The sequence below is a fragment of the Aethalodelphis obliquidens genome, unplaced genomic scaffold (genome assembly GCF_003676395.1).
Source record: "Aethalodelphis obliquidens isolate GAN/ISIS:26980383/991018 unplaced genomic scaffold, ASM367639v1 scaffold38, whole genome shotgun sequence".
NCBI lineage: Eukaryota > Metazoa > Chordata > Mammalia > Artiodactyla > Delphinidae > Aethalodelphis > Aethalodelphis obliquidens.
In genome coordinates, this window is record NW_020837982.1 from 15,314,790 (window position 1) to 15,321,566 (window position 6,777).

Here is a 6,777-nt window from a genome sequence, read left to right on the forward strand (position 1 = left end):
TCATTCCTTAAAATCATTCATGAGAATTTAGATCAATATAGTAAAGTGAGCATGCTCATTACCTTACGGGGAGGAAAATAAAGGAAAAAGTGTAACAAGTGTAACAAGTAGACCAGAAATGTTGCAGAATGCATGAAAGCAAGACAGAAGAATAGAGTAGATACAGGGAACCAAGTGCTACCCAACATGCTGTAGGGCAGCGGTCCCCAACCTTTTTGGCACCAGGAACCCGTTTTGTGGAAGACAATTTTTCCACCGTCCAGGGCGGGGGTGGGGGGCGGTGTCGGGCGGAGGGGAGCGGCTGGGGGGGCGGTGGTTGGGAGGAGATGGGTTCAGGCGGTAATGGGAGCGGGGGGGAGCGGCAGATGAAGCTTCATTTGCACGGCCCAGGGCAGGGGTTGGGGACCCCTGCTGTAGGAGATGCTGTCGCAGAGATGAGCGTGGTCCCGTGTAGTCTCAATGCCATAGTCAACAGGTGGGTATGAAAAGTGGAGGAGCAGTTCCTCAGGGTGATGAAATGGGAAGCAGTGCTCAACCTCCGCCCTCTGCCCCTCCCGCTTGCGGTGTGGCTCGGCAGTGGGAAGCCCTCAGAGGTTCTGGTTCACAAGGGGCCATCCCACCCCACCTGGTAACCCTATCGGTGACCAAACAACATAGAAAAGCATAGGCAGAGAAACAGAGGGTCTTACGAGACTTGCAAAATATGAATTCACTGTTTTTGTAGGTTACAAAATAGTCAAACATCAGTAATACCATTTGGTCAACCTGCTTTGAACCACCAGGAAAGATCGATACTTAACTGCATTAAAAGAAGGAACAATATCCACAGGTAAAAGTGCAAAGAGAAGAAGCAAAAACGCTTTTCAATAAGTAAAATTACTATTGTCAGTGATGAGCAAGAGACCACTGCATTCATAGAAAAGAATCAGCTCGACTTCTGCCTTAAGATTGAAGTTTCTTCACAGAAAACCTCTTTGCCAATACCTAAAGAAATGAGTAAAAATTAAGAAACAAGCTACCTCTCTCCCATTACAAAATGTATCAGGAAAGAAGGGAGGGAGGGAGGGAGGGAGGAAGGAAAGAAAGAGAGGAGACCTAATTCAATTTGAGCAGAGCTGGGGATAAACTTGATTCTGCTCCTACATCTGTTTCAATCCCTAGAAACCATTCTGGTGAAGAGACATAAACCTGAGAAATTTTACTAATATTCCCAAGTCTGGAGAGATGAAAACTGAGGAGGGAGCTTTATCTTTTGACTCTTCTGATCAATAAGTAATAGAAATTACTGCTGGGGAGCAGTGAAAGCATGAGAGATGTTGCTGGGTGGCCTCATCCAATTGGCAGAGTAAAAACACTGATGATAGAAAAGATTTTCAAGAATGAGCAAAAAAAAAAAAATCTAAAAGAGTAATGCGAAAAGTATATTGGTGTTGACTTTTAGGAAGGTGAGTTGCCACCCTCTATCAAGCTAGAAATGATAAATTCTTCCAGGAATTTATGCTAAAGAAATGCTTGCACTTGTGCCCAAAGATGCAGAGATGCTCAATTTCCATGTTGTTGATAAAAGCAAAGTTTCTAACATCCTAAATGTCCATCAACAGAGACGTGGTTAAGTAATTTAAAAGGCTACCTTCCCAAGGAACACGCTGAAGCTGTAAAATTGGATGAGGCAGATCCACATGTCAACACCAGATTTACCATCAACTCATTTGCTTAAGTGAAAAAGGAAGTTCCAGAGCAGCATGGATAATATTATCTCCCATGTAGATTTTCCCATATGACACCGAAGACATAAATACACACATATGTATAGGCCTCAGTGGGGGAGAACAATGAACACTCAGCTCTTGGCGGTGCTTATCTTTAAGAAGACGAGTTCAAGAGATATGGAAAAGGGGATTTCTTGGTTTTGCTGTACTTAATTGTTTGATTTCTTTCTATGACAATACGGTCGTGTTTCACTTGTATAATATTTGCTTAATAAACATAAAACATGCTAAAATCATTCTATTCATCAGTGTTCAAATTGTGTATAGTACTCAATTATAATTTTTAAAATATTGGATCTGTTTACTTCATGATTCTAATTCTTATTTAGTACACTTGTGTTTTAGCCTCTCCTTTATTTTTTTAATTAAGCTTGCCAGAGTTATGTACGTTTATTTATTTTGTTCAAAAACAAAAAACTGAGAAGTAAAACCACCCTTTTCTATTTTCTGATTCACTGATTTTTGCTTGTAAGTTTATTTCCTTTTTTCTTCTTTCCTTAGATGCATTTTGTGGTTCTGTTCTAGAATCTTGAGCAAGAAGAGAGATCATATTTTATTTATTTTCATTTTTTTGTTGTTCAGTGATAGAAGTTTTTAGGGTTATAGATTTTATCTAAGTAGAACTTTGTCTACATCCCAAAGCTTTTCTATGTGCCGTCTGTATCGAGCTAATGCTTACTTGCTATGGGTTCGGCATTGTGTTATAAACCTCATATACAACCTCATACACAAGACTCCTGTCTCATTTTACACGGGCGAGCCAAAATATCTCTTTGGGGGAGTGAGCACTCCCTCATTCTTAGCCCATGTGGCCTGGGAAGCCTGGATCCAGCCTGATTTACAGGCGTGGACACAAAAGCCAGAACTTGGCCATAGTGATTTGTTCACAACCAGGCCAATGACCCAAACCCAGTTAATTAAAACCTTTCATGAGACTTTTACTAAGTCTTAGAAGAAAAATACACTCTTTATCATGGAATCTTTAGCCACATAACAAAATGAAAACAGGTGTCTTTGCCTCCTTGTGGATAGAGTTTGCCTGAGATTGAAAACAAACACAAGGGTGTGAAACTGTACTGCCTAAGAGCAGGAGAGTGACTTTATCCAGAAATGTAGCACAGCAGCCCACCTGGCACTTGTGGCCATGAACTTAAAGTACAACAAATCAGCACAGTTGTATTTTCTTGAGTCATGTGCAGTTTGTTGCCTGTGTCCGGGCTGAAATACATCAAGATTAGGGACGAACCAAGGTGGAGTGTGTCAAACAAATACTCTGAAGTCAAAGAAGAAAAGGGAGTTAAGGGAGGGACTGTATGAAAACGACAGAACCTAAGCTGAGTGGGAGAAAAGGGAAGGTGTGAGTGTGTATCAAACAGTGAGAAATGGTAAAACCAGTGGATCTGAGGGGAGTGACTACAGAAATAAGATGTGACGTTACAAGGCTTTTGGAGATAGTGCAATTATTGGTCATGATAAGACCTAAGGCAGTACTTTTAAAACAGTTTTTGACCTTGACCTAGAGTAAAAAATACATTTTTTTATCACAACCCAATACACATATACATACATGCATCTCTACGTGCATCTCTCTCCATATATCTTATTTATTTATTTATTGGAATTGGCTCATATGATCATAGAGGCTGGCAAGTCCAAAATACTAGCTTTATGCTAGATGTTTTATCTGTATCAAGTCTAAACCTTACAGCTCTCCTACAGGATCTTAGATGCTGGGCCAGGCTCAGAAAGCTGAACAGGTGTCAGTAGGGATGCATTGCAGATCTGCCTGGCTGTGATCTTTCCACTCCACTGCACTTGCAGTGATCTGGGGGCCAACGGTGTGCCCCAGAAGGCTTGTTAGCAAATGCTCTCTATCAATTTGGCCAACACACATGACTTCACAGGAGAGCAAGCATTTGCCACCAGCCCCGCTGGTCCTTTTGTAGAACTAACCTTGCCAGGTGTACCTCTAGCATCCTTGGATCAAGTACCAATTATAACTGAAGTGCAATGTCATTAGTCACACAATTTTGAGCAGCTGCAGTTTAACTCCATTAAATTCACATCACCAAACTGACATAATGAAGGACTGCTGACAGAAGGAAAATAGGTATAAATCATACCTTCATGTACATTTGAATCATGGTGGAGTCATATCTAATACTCAACCACTAAGTGTAGACACTCTTAATTCAGTAAAATTTATCATTAAAAGATCCTTGGAATTTATACACAGATGAATTTCTGATCATACACCCGTTACAGAAATAAACTGGGATACATCAGATCAAACCTAACATCCCCATTTTACAGACGAGGGACTGAGGGATTATATGAAAGAGTAACTAACATTTATATTGTGCTGAGTTCTGGAGTTAACCCTGACTCCACCATCTGTCAGCTGCCTGATCTTGGACAAGTTACCTAATCTCTCCTGGCTTCAGTTTCCTTTTCTGTGCCATGAAGATAACAGTAATGTGATTGTCTATCATGACTGAGTTGATGTGAGCAATAAATGAGTTAATACATATGAAAGGCTTTATAGAGTGCCTGACTCACAGAAATTGCTCAAAAAATGGTAAATATGTAATTGCTATTATTCCCTTTTACTTACTTTTAGACATGACAATGGGAACCTCTTGTAGCCAAACTTATGGGATGGGTGCTTTATATCTTGTTTGCGAGGGTATCTCCACAGCAGGAATAAAGGACTTTAAAACATGTAATTCTCTTTGAGGAAATAGGGGTTTCTTGCTGGAGAAAACTGGGAGATTGTGAGCTCCATGACAGTGAAAATAAATCTGCCTTGAACACATTTCGCCAGCACATGGTGGGTGTTCAGTAGGTCTTTTCCGACTAATATACTAACTGACCATCTAGTTAGAACAGAAGGCAGGCACTAGAAAAGCTCATTAACAATAAAAGGAAGAAAATAAGTACCCATCAAAGAAAGAGAATTTGGCCAAAGGAATGCCAAAATGGAATTTATAATGTTCATGGATCTAATGAAAATGTATAATTGAAATGATATTTAATGACACAAACAACATGCAGTCAAATGCAAACTGTGCAATAAAGATCACGCAGGATTAGGGGATCTGTTGCCAAGGTGCCAGCCTGGTGGGCCTAAGGGGGCGACGTTATTGGCATCCTCTCCCCCCCTTTCTGGGGGTTGAGAAGTCGGGGCTCAGCTACCCAGAGATGGAGGGCTGTCGTAACCTGCTCGGCCTATTGGACAACGACGAGATCGTGGCCCTATGCGATACCATCACCAACCGCCTGGTGCAGCCTGAGGACCACCAAGATGCCGTTCGTGAAATATTAGTGTACAGTCAAGGTGCAGAAGAACTTTTGAGGCGTAAAACAGTCCACCGAGAAATCATATTTAAGTACTTGGCAACACAGTGGGTTATTATACCTCCAGCTACTGAAAAACACAACCTTATTCAGCATGCGAAGGATTACTAGAAAGAGCAGTCACAACTGAAACTGAAGGAAGTGGCAGGGCCAGTTGAGAGAGAGGACATGAGACTCTTTGAACAGCAGGAGAAAGAAGATAGAAAAGCTGAAAAGTTTGATTTTCGTCGATTAGGCGCAGAATTCCGTCACTGGTGCTTTGCACTTCTTAATTCTCAGAATGCTATTCTGGGACCACGTCAAGAAGAATGGGGGCCACAGCACTTCTGGCATGACGTCAAGCTTACGTTCTATTACCACACATCTGAAACAAAATGTGATAGACCACCATGGAGCAGAAATTGTGAGACTTCGTCTGCTGTCACCAGTGAATGAAGAACATCTTTTTCTCAGTCCCAACCTAAATTCCCATGGACTGAAATGCACTTCTTCTCCCCATGGTCTCATTATGGTTAGAGTTTGCTGGGACCGTCCACCGAGGGAACACCTGTTGGGGTATTTTTGAACAGATTTTTGGACTCACCCACTGCCCTTTTGTGGAGAATACTTGGAAAATCAAATGTATCAACCTGAGAATTATTGGAGAGAGTTCCCTTGCTCCCGCGACATTAATGAAAGCAGCTATTACACTTGAACCAAGTGATCTAGAAGCCTTTTATAATGTAAACACTTTATGTGGTCCAGTGAAGTACGACTCAATGCAAGGCAGGCACTGGAGAGTGGGACTGGAGACCAAACTTTATCTAGTGGAAAGGAGGCACTGTTGAACAAAAGAGAATTAATTTTACCTAGCCCTTGAAGCACTGAGTGCTATATGTCAGTCTGAAAAATCTTGTATACAGAAATTCTTCCAAATACTACATCAGTGATGTTTAAGTGATTTCAGATTGGGGGACTGACATATTTTAGCTGAAATGTCTTTCTTGACTACAGGTTAACATATTATGTGAACACTTGCCTCCTTCTACTTGAGTTGCAGCAAATGTTCTGAAAGCTTCATGCAATTCATCAAATAAATCCCACTTTAAATGTTGTAAAAAAAAAAAAAAAAAAAAGATCACGCAGGATTAGAAATTCAGAGAAGAAGTTGCTCACTGAAGGCTGGAAGAATCAGAAGCCTGAGGAGAGGATTCCTTTTTTTAATGCTTACAGTTTGGGTAGGTGGAAGGACAGGAGAGAACTTCCAGGCAAGGGGAACGGCACAAGTAACAGCATCAAGGTGGCGATAAACGTGGGCAGAGATGATGAAACGAACCAGAAGAAATGACGACTCTTTTTAAAGGTGTGGCGCGTGGTACCGTGGCCGCGTTGCCCGCAGTAGCCGGTGCAGTTCGCGACACGTTCTTTGAGATCTTCCTCGCGCTCAGGAAAGAGGAGCCTCTGTATCTATTATGTGGATGCTTCGGGTCACCTAAACAGGTGCCTCCTCACAGCCTCTAATTTGCATGAGCCCAGCAGCCCTACGAGAAGTAACTGGACCTCACCTATAGGTAGGGCTATTACAAATATGTTTGAGAATTTTGGAAAGGGTGTGCGTGTGCATGTGTGTGTGTTATCTAGTTTACAGGTATGGAGAAGAGGGCGGTTAGTG

The 6,777-nt window shown here is 41.7% G+C and overlaps 1 pseudogene; it reads left to right on the forward strand.

The window, feature by feature from the left end:
• The first annotated feature begins 434 nt into the window (after positions 1-434).
• Positions 435-5,953, forward strand: LOC113632979 (uncharacterized protein C3orf38 homolog pseudogene; annotated as a pseudogene).
• The last annotated feature ends 824 nt before the right edge of the window (positions 5,954-6,777 follow it).